Source organism: Lagopus muta, chromosome 27 (assembly GCF_023343835.1).
Source record: "Lagopus muta isolate bLagMut1 chromosome 27, bLagMut1 primary, whole genome shotgun sequence".
Classification (NCBI taxonomy): domain Eukaryota; kingdom Metazoa; phylum Chordata; class Aves; order Galliformes; family Phasianidae; genus Lagopus; species Lagopus muta.
The window spans coordinates 3,440,144-3,450,244 of record NC_064459.1 but is presented as its reverse complement, the minus strand read 5'-3'; positions in this window follow the sequence as shown (position 1 = coordinate 3,450,244).

Below are 10,101 nucleotides of genomic sequence, written 5' to 3'. Positions count from 1 at the left end.
TTTGATTTGAACAGAGTTACAGTGGGTATCAGAAGCAATCATACTCTGGAGAAACCACACACAACCAGTGAGGATCCTTTTTCAATGCAAATTCAGCTATCTTTGGCACTGCAATGTGCTGTGCACACAACAGTCCCTTTGTTAGCAGCAGAGCAGGAACAGCAGTCATCCCTGCTAGGAAGGAGAATGAAGACTGAAGCTCAGAGATGAATTGAGCTACTGGGATAAATAGATGCGACCTCACTGATGAGGGTGGCAGCAAGCCTGCAAACATCAATGGTGAATTTTGTTATGTTGGCTTTTTTCCCCTTCTTAAGAGATTAACAGCTTCCCTTCTAAGGGCAAAAGTACACAGAAGAGAGTGGAATGGACAAGCTTTCTTTGCAGAGATGAGTAACATTTTGAAGACGTGGACAAGTTAGATGACTTTCCATATCGTTTCTAGTCAAGAGCTGGGGAAGAACAGAACAAAGAATCTCAGCATCAGAAAACATTTAAGCTGAGTGGGTTTTGAGGCAGTTCTCCCTCTACGACAAACCAAGACATTGAAACTGGGAGGTGAGTCAGCTACATCAGCTCCATTCAGGGGAATTGGCCTGCAGCCTTTACAGACAGTTTTGCTTCAGAGAGATGGGCAACAAAATACCAGGCACAGATATCCATTGATTAATGCTCCCCTTCTGCAGCTCATTTTGGTAGGCAGTAATACATCAGGGACATTTATAAAACATTACAAAGGCTTAGAGTATTTACAGAGTAAACTACAGCATAGCTCCATCCAACACTGAAAGGGACAGGCATGTTAGAACAAGGGTTAACAGCAAGGCTGAAAAATCAAGTTATGGCCAGAAATGAAAGCAAACTGCATTCCCAGCTGAAACTACAGAATAAACACATTTCAGCATTTAGACCTGCAATTCGTTTTATTTACTTTCCATTTTAATATCTCCTTGGTCACCTTCAGGGCCATTTCCTATTCTCACTCACACCAGCAGCTGCCCTCTGCATGACTTCAAGAAAGATCAGCTCATAGCTTTGAATTACTTTTCTGCCATAAAGAACTGTTACGAGTTCAAGCTCTTCTTTCCAGTTGTTCTTGATATGTTTGGATTGCATTACGAGCATTTAACTCAAACAGTCCTCAATTGTATTTGAGATTTCCTGGAAGTTCTGAGGTAACCACCATCCGAGATCATTTTTCCTCCAGTCTCATTAGACTTTCAATTTGCTCACATTTAATAACAGGACAACAGTCCATTAGCAATGAAGTTAAAATGACTGCCATTAGTTATTTATTGATTTACTATACCGAGTAGTAGGGTATGAGAAATAGACTTTTTGCTTTCCATTGGCCCATAAAATTGCAGCAATAATCTCAAACAACGTTGCTTGAAGCTTTTAACTACGTTCCTCAGGTTCTCAAGCAGAGAATCTTGCCCATCTCATTTTGTCAATGAGCAGTTTAAAGGAAGCTGTATCCCATTTGTTACCCACTTAACGTCTGCCAATGCTAAGCACATGTATGAATACACACATCCTGAAGCGGCCAGAGAAATTACTCCTGCTATCAAAGGCAGTGCAAGGCACAAGAGAACAGATAACTGAGATCTGCTCCTATTGAATCAGGTTTCTCATTCCTACCAGAGCCTTTCACTTCATTCATTACAATTAGTGTAATAATTTATATCATACTCTAATAAAACTAAAATCAATCACTACTTTGATTTAGATGCCAGTTAAAATCTGTGCCACTGACAATGTAAATAAAAACTCCTTCACCATTTGCCTGTATTGTTTCAAGATCTTTTCTAAGATAGCAGCTGGCCCGTTCTGTCACCCAACCTGCCAAATTAAGCCCAACCATCACTATTTCTCACCTTTCTTCAGCCTAAGGGAGTTTTTACAATCATTTCCTAGTGAAAACATTATTAAACATCCTTAGTACTTAACATGCATTTTATGGGGCATGAAAGTTGCATAAAGCAGTACAAGCAAAACGAATGTTGAACATGTTGATAACTTGGCTCTGAAGAACATCAAACACTTAATCAGGCGATTAATAATTATACCAAGCACATCATAAGACAGCACAGCATTTCTAATATCTCCTTAAACTAAACACAGATTCCCCTCTCCACTCCCCGCTTTCATCTTCCAACACTTTAGGGGAGAACTCTTCCCTGTACAGTTTGCACAACGCCTATGGGCTCCTTATGCATCAATTTAATTGCAACCACTGGGGTCCCCAATCCACCACGAGGTTTTTTCAGCACTAGTTCTTTCCCTAGTCCAATTATAGAAGTGTAGAATGGCTGGGTTGGAAGGGACCTTCAAGAGGGAAGAAAGGCTGGGTTGGAAAGAACCAAAGATCATCTAGTTGCAACCATTATGCCAGGATCAAAGCTTCGCCCATTGAGACAAACCAAGGAGCTGGATGTTTATGTGTCAGTGTTGGACTCCTGAGCTCATCAGCTGCCCTGCACACACACAGATGTCCTCATTCCAAATAAACCAATTTAACTGCAGTAGCTCAGTGGTTTCACGTAATATCTCACATCACAAACTACCCTGACTTCTCTCATCTTCAGGAGGACCAGTGGAAGACCCATTGGAAAATGCAGAATTGCAAAAAGCAGCAGGTCATGTACTCATGCAGTCAGAGAGAAAGTGTTCATTCAGTACATTATTACGATGCTCCAAAGATAAACTTGCTCAGGTCACAAAGGAATTCAGTACATTCCTGGATATTTTCCAAGCTTATCAGAAAAGCAAAAAAAAAAAAAAAAAAGGTCAGGACTTAATCTCATTCAAAGGCAAACCCCAGCTGAAGTTTGAAGATGTTATCATCATTTACTTCCTTAATGAGGCAATATTTGTCTGGAAAGAACACCCAGTTCCAGGCAGTCTGACTTTCTCTGCAAGTGACTTCCATCGATCTCTGCAGCAAAGGCTGAATGTCAGCAAAACGCATCCCCAGCACGCTGCCTTGCTGCTGGAGATGGGCTTCCATGGGCTTGGCTCTTCACGACCCTGCATTGGTATAATTGAGTCATGCCAGCCAAGCCCAACTAATGGGAGAGCAGCTAGGCCTGTGTCGATTAAGAAAGATATGAAAGTCAGCCAGAAAGCGAAAAGTTATAAGCTCAGCTAATCCATTAATAGCCAAGGAATATCAGCTATAGCACGGTGGTTCTTGCCAATTCATATTCTACAGATTGTCCCCAACATTTTGTAACAGATGTAGCACTACTGTTCACAGAAAAATGTATGAATTCTAGCAGGCGTTTAGCCTTGATGAATTGCAACTAAATCCCTTCACATCACTTTCTTCTTTTCTGCCACCTAAGGTTTCTTCCTGACCTTGGATTTTGACTAGATTGAAATTAATCAGGTTGCAATCTAAAAGATATCATTAAAACAATGACTGCATGCATGAATCATGCTCAAGAATCCAGATCCTTAAAAATCTTATTTTAAGCTCTAATAATTGCTAAACCAGGAATACTAGCCCAGACAATCAGCATCAACGGAACTACTTCCCCATCACTGCCTAAACATTGCCTCAGACTTTTAGATGGATAATATATTAAGTTCAAAAGATGAATAAGGCTCACATTGCCATGCCTTAACATGGCATCCAAAAGCAATTGAGATGGCAGCACTGTTTAAGATGATTTGATATTGCCCTTGAACCCACAGCACAGAGGCCAAGCTTGACATCAGCTGTTTCAGCAGAGCACACTCATTACAGGTGCTGCAGCGATGAAATCAAAGCACAGTGTAAACACTAATTAATGTCACTTCCAAAACAATCAGCCAAGCTGAGATTGTCAGAGCTTTGCTTCTGCCTTGGACAAAAGCAGAAGCCCCTGGACTCTATCCCTGCATGCCATGTTGCATTCACCTTAAACCTCTCTGTCTACTCAGTCCTGCAGGTCTCTTGGGGCAGGGACCGTGTTCACGCAGTTGTGAGCTCAGCTGGGGTCTCACTGCTTGATATTTTGATCCACAATGAATTATTTTCACCTCTAAAAATGCAAATAAATCACATGCTCAAAGTCATTCTGCTTGCAATGGGGAGTTGCAGGAGAAAAAAAAAGCACTTTTGAATGACTGAAGTAATAGCAGCCACAGCTGGATGCTGTCATTTAGCACAATTTCCTTTGTCTGCCTGCAGAGCATCAGCGCAACCTCTTGGGAATATGGAAGAGATAACCACATTACCTCAACTGGGCACACCTCCCACATTTATATATCAGTCCTCAGGGTCTGGGACATCATACTGTCCTTTGGACTGTAACCCAGCACATTTCAAGCACCTCCTGCATTGCTTGCCTTTTTAAGTGACATTCCATGAGCACTGCTCATTTCTTTGCCAGAGAGGAGTCTCACAGATTCCAGGCTCCATTTTTAACATCAAACTGTCTACTTCCTGCTCAACAGTTCCTGAAGAAAAACAGTTAAACCACTGGGAGCTGGAGTACAGCCTGGGGAGACAACACTAAGCTCGTACAGAATTTGGGGTTCCTCTGCTGTATTTTCTATTTCTAAGCTTTACAAGTTGTTTTTGCTTTGCAGTGAGTGGGGTTGGAAGTCACAGAATGGCTTGGTATGGATCTCAAAAATTCTCTAGTTCCAACTCCTCAGCAGCTCTAGGTGTAAGTTTTCTTTTCTCTGCTGGCTCACTGAGCTCTGAGTTACAATTCCTCATACCAGCTCAAGAGGGAGGTCAAGCACATAAGCCTTCAAGATCCTGGGAAGAGATGGCTGCTTTACACCACCTGTGTACCCAGGATGCTGAGGACACACCTGCAAACAAGGAGCCCTGCTTGCAAATGCTTTGAAATGTCAATTTTCAGTACCTACTGCAACTCATCTTTGCAAAATACAATTCGTAGGGACAAGAGAGACTAAATTAACATTCCCTCATCAGCTGACCTGCCAGGCTTCAAATCCCCTCCCGGGGCTTGAACACAGAAGACCTTTTAGGGCATGTTTAGCCCAACAGTGTACTAGCCAGCTCAAAGTCACAGGTCATTTACCTGATCCAGAGGGAAGTCTTGACAGCAGCAAGGGGGGCAGAGAGAACTCTTCCTCTCTGTTGGTTACTGGCACGTAGTGGGCAAAGCATTGCAAAGAAAACTTTATTTTTACAATCACACTCAAGGCTTCTGCTTACCTCCCCTTCCTGATCCATCATCAGAAAAAAAGGGAAGGGAAAAAAGGCATTAAGGTGATTCTCTAGCTGATCTTTCATAGCTTTGTCATGCCCAAGTGGAATTTTCAGAAGACAAAGAAATGAGAATAAATGCAGTGCACCACAGTTATAAAGTAGAGAAACTTACAAGTACTTCTAGAACAAGGTTATGGGTTTTAGGGGGACTTTTTCTTTTGAATTCCATCCACACAGCTTTCCGGCTTTCTATGCCAATATACTTCATAACTCAGAATTATGCCCCAATTTGTTCTCTAAATGTCATTTTTACCGCATTCAAGCGTTGGAAGGTGTTCAATTCAGGAAAATAATAAAAGAAAGTATTCTGTTATCTCCAGCAGAAGACAAAGACTGCACTGAGCCCTCAGAGACAGACCGTTATGCCCATAGGAAACTAATGGGACTCTGCAGGGGAACAAAGTCCCCCCTGGCCAGCAGTCCAAGCGTGCCATCACTCCAGTGATGAAAAAGCACCATGTCCAGGAGTGGCCTTTGGTTAAGAAAAAGCCATCCCATCCATCTTGGTTCATTATTTATCCCACTGTCAGCATAGCAGCTTAAATCTGGCTCTGCTGATCTTTACGTATCAGCAGGAAGGGACACAACTACTACCAGATAATTGATAATGCAGTGATAAGATAATGCCATTCCATTACAGGCTGAAGTGAAGCCTGTATGTGAACACACTCCAGTTTCTGGGCCCATGTTCAGGTATTCAGGTGGTGCTTATTGGCTCAAACACACAAGGTGACTGGGAATGCAGGCAGGTTCAGGGACACATTCATAAGGTGAGACATGTGAAAGGTGGGCTATAACCCTGACACATCTCCTGTAAACCTTCCATACTGTCAAATGATTTTGCATTAGAAGGGAAATGCTACCTACATTAAAGCTCCCAGGGGAGGAAAAAAAAAAAAGAATTTCTTGTGATAGAAAGCATGACTTGGACCTCAAAGATGAGCTGCATTTCCACTGACCAGCTTCCTTCCCCCCATCCCAGCCTGTCAGCTATGCTAAGCAATAAGCTGCCTCATCCAACCTCAACCTCACTCCATTTTTGGATGATCTACAGTTGAAGTACAACATAAGTTCCCATTCCATATGGAATATAGACATCTTTAAGGCTTCCCCCTCACTTCAAAGCAAGCTGCTAGTGAATGCTTCTATTCCTACTGCTTTATTAACTTATCTTCAGGGATAAGCTTTGTCCCAAGGTATAAAGTAGTAAATTAAGGTTAATTCCATTGAATTACACTGAAGTATAACTGGGCTCAAAATCAGGGAACTTGAGTTTGGTTTTATCCTAGTGGAATTCTTCCTATTTCCTAAGGTCAGTATAATAAGAATGTTATAAAAATAGCACAACGATGGAAGAGACAGACCCCAAGGTTGCAAAAAGCACAGGAAATTGAAGAATTCAGAAAGAGATCTTTATATATAAACACGGGGAGGGGGTTACATAGGCAGTGCTTCCTGACAGCAAACACAGAAGAGGGATTTTTACATAGATTTGTCAGTCTGGGACAAATTCCTTCATAGAAGCAGATGCAGCAGCTCAGCAGAGCACATCTCATCAGACAGCAATGCAACTGAGCTGAGTCCAGCCATCAGTTCTGCTGTGAGCTCTTACTATCAAATAACAGTTCCATTTTTCCTCTTTGCACCATCATCAGCTTTCAGCCTCCTCCCTTTCACATCTCTGCCATGTTTCTGATTCCCAATTAACACTGCATTAGCAAATACACATTACTGGATTATATACATTCTCTACACACAAGGTATAGGAGGTGCTTCTGATGCAGTGAATGGCATTTTGACAAGAGCATCCACAGAGGCAGCTTAACATTTCTTAGAACTGCCATTTGAGGATGATTTTATTTTAGTGCAAAGAGAGGCAAGAAAAACAACTGCAGCACTGTTGGTAATGGGCATAATCTGCAGGCTGATGTCAGATCTGCTCATGCTGACCTAGATGTCCCCATGGACTTCTTAATTCACGCTGCAGATACTGCAGAGATATGGGTGGGGTTTTCTATATGGGGAAAAATCTTCTGTTGAAGGAAGAGATTTAAAGATATAACCACATGGCTCAGCCCGAGAGCTCCGGGTCTGCTGTGTCTTGGGGAAAGTGACTTAAATCAGACCTGTTTTATGTAGGTTGCTTTTTAAAACAATTCCATACAATGTGCCTATGTCTGATTTCTGCAAACCAGGCCTAATCTGGCACAGAGCGCTTTTATACTGAATTTTTCCACTTGCTGGGGTTTTGTTTGTTTAAAACAGATAGGGGCTATAGAAACACCGTATGTAGGAGCACAGACCTGGGAAATTAAGAGAAGGAATAATATTTGGTTTTGCTTCTGTGATCAGCTCAAATCTGTGCTCTGCGGCATGGAAATGAACGTAGCACTCAGCCTGGGGTCCAATGTTTCCTCCCCATTTATAAACATTCTTCTGCCATCTCACCTGGATTCTCAGTGTCCCACCTACACAATGCACCTGACTCATCAGATCAAACCTACCAACCAGTCGGCAGATTTGGCAAAAAGGTTCTCGCCTCTTCTTGTTTTGCCAGCTTCACTCGCTGGTCTTAAAAGCACTCCTTTATCACCCCCCACATATCTGCCTCCATTCTGTAAAGAGATTTGTCTCTGTTCTTGTCCTTTGTTTTCCCAGGCTAAAGAAGCAGGATTTTACCTGCACAATTTATGTACTCTGTGGGAAAAACTTGAGTCCATCTCCTTGGTTTGCTTCATAGCCCTTCCCTGAACCTTCTGCACTTGGCACATGGAGTGAAATGGAAGCAGTCCGTGTACCACAAGCATCCACGACTGCAGGCATAACAACTTGTCAGCACAAAGTCCCACTGCTTTCAAAAGCCACTGAATGAAGTTCTTACAGCCCTCTATGGAAACTCAGCTGCCCAGCACAAAGGCATTGCCAGCAGACACAACAGTCAGGTAAGCAGTTTGCTCTTTCTTGCTTGGGCAATAGCAAGCTCCCATATCTTAGATCCTGGGCAGGTGTTCCAGCTCTGTGGCAAACCTGTGGTGTTCCAAGGCTGTGCAAACCCTGTTACTTTCCCACCAGCATCACACCCCACTGAGCCCAGCACTGATCTGCACCACTGCAGACACAGCACTGGGCACCGAGCTCATTTCACCAGACAGAACATCACTTTGCTGACATTCAGGACCGATGAGAAACCCATGAGAGTTTCTTGGCAGGAATGCACAGCCTTAATAACTGTGCAGCGCTAATTATAATAACTAATGGTCTGACACCACGTTGCCTTTGTGCTCCAAGTAAATTCTACCACTGCTTTGTTTTTTACTGCATACAAATCTACTTTGCATTGTTTTTTTGTTTTTTTTTTGTTTTCTTTTGAAAACAAAGCACAAGCAGAGAAAGAAATCCAGAGTAACAGAGTAATAACAGAGTAAACACCAGAAAACACTCCTTCACAGCAACAAGTAAACACGAAGCAATGCAGGAACACCGCTGCTCAGTACAGCTTATTGTCACAGGGTCTTTGCTTCACCACTGAAGAGATCGGCCAATCACCCATTCGATGTGTGGGGAAAATAACTGGGCAGACCAAGGGTGAAAACAATCTATGCTCACATTTCCCACCCCCAAGTGCACTACAGTCTTTTTAAAAAGACCATTTAATTTTTATTTAAAGAACTCAATGTCTCAATCATCCCCACGTTTGAATCTGATCTTGCACAGTGCAGAGGACTTCAGGCTTTCACTGTCCTCACTGGAAGCATTAACATCTCCCAAAGCAGCCAATGCATTCCCCGTGCTAACACAACCAGCTTCCTCCCATCCTTGTGCTTCCCACCCTAGATTGCTTTTTCTGGTCCTAGACTTCAGGTACATAAAACATTTAGAGCCCCTCTTGGCAGATGTATCATCCCTTCTGTTGGCTAATAATGTCAAAGCTACAAAGCAGGAGATTGGAATGCATTAGACCAAGGCTGGTCACAGACCAAATTAATTATGAATGACCTCAGACACATCCCTTCACACTTTGGACAGAGCAAGTGCCAGATCTCAAGGACACAGCTGAGGACCACTGCTGAGTCTCCAGGAGTTTTTACAATGATCTCAGAGGGAGAGAGAAAGAGAAAGGATGAAAGCTAATGTAATGAGAAAGGTGACTTACCCAAGTGGTAGAGCTGGGAACAAACACAAGGTTCCCTCCTAAGGTCAGTGCTCTAGTCATCAAGTTATACTGCCTATAGTTTATTTGCTTGCACACCTTAATAAGCAGAACGCCATGGGGTCCTAGAAGAACTGTATTTCTTTACAATAAAAGCATCTTATAAATAGGCACCCTATAGAAATGCACATGACAGCCTACTTCCCTCAGTCTCACCACAAAGGAAAACAGGGTTCAAGATCATCCAGCTGGAAATCTTTCCATGCACGGCCTCTTGGTTTTGGCAGCTCTCATCCAGGCGAGCATTACATCACCTGGCTGGATCCTTCCAGCCATCAGCATGGGAACAAGCACCCCATAGATCTGAAAGCCTGCAATACCTCTTAACAGTGCCTCTGAATATGCAGCCTGTTCCCTCAGACTAAAATTAATAGCCTTATTGGCAGGATGACTCAGGGAGATGTAGTTAGGCATGTCTCGTCTCCCTGCATTTGCAATGAGATTTCCCTGATTTATTTTATCTGCAGTAATTAAGGCAGCCTTTCCTCCACCACCACTACACTGTGAAGATTTAAAAATAACACACAGAGCAGCAGGAGGCTAGACGAACAAGTCAGCAAGAAAATCACACCGGGCAGTTCAATTTCTGCTGCTTCAGAGCCCTCCTTAACTGCACAACACAGCAGAGCCCACGGCGTGGGGGTGAAGAGCCCAACAG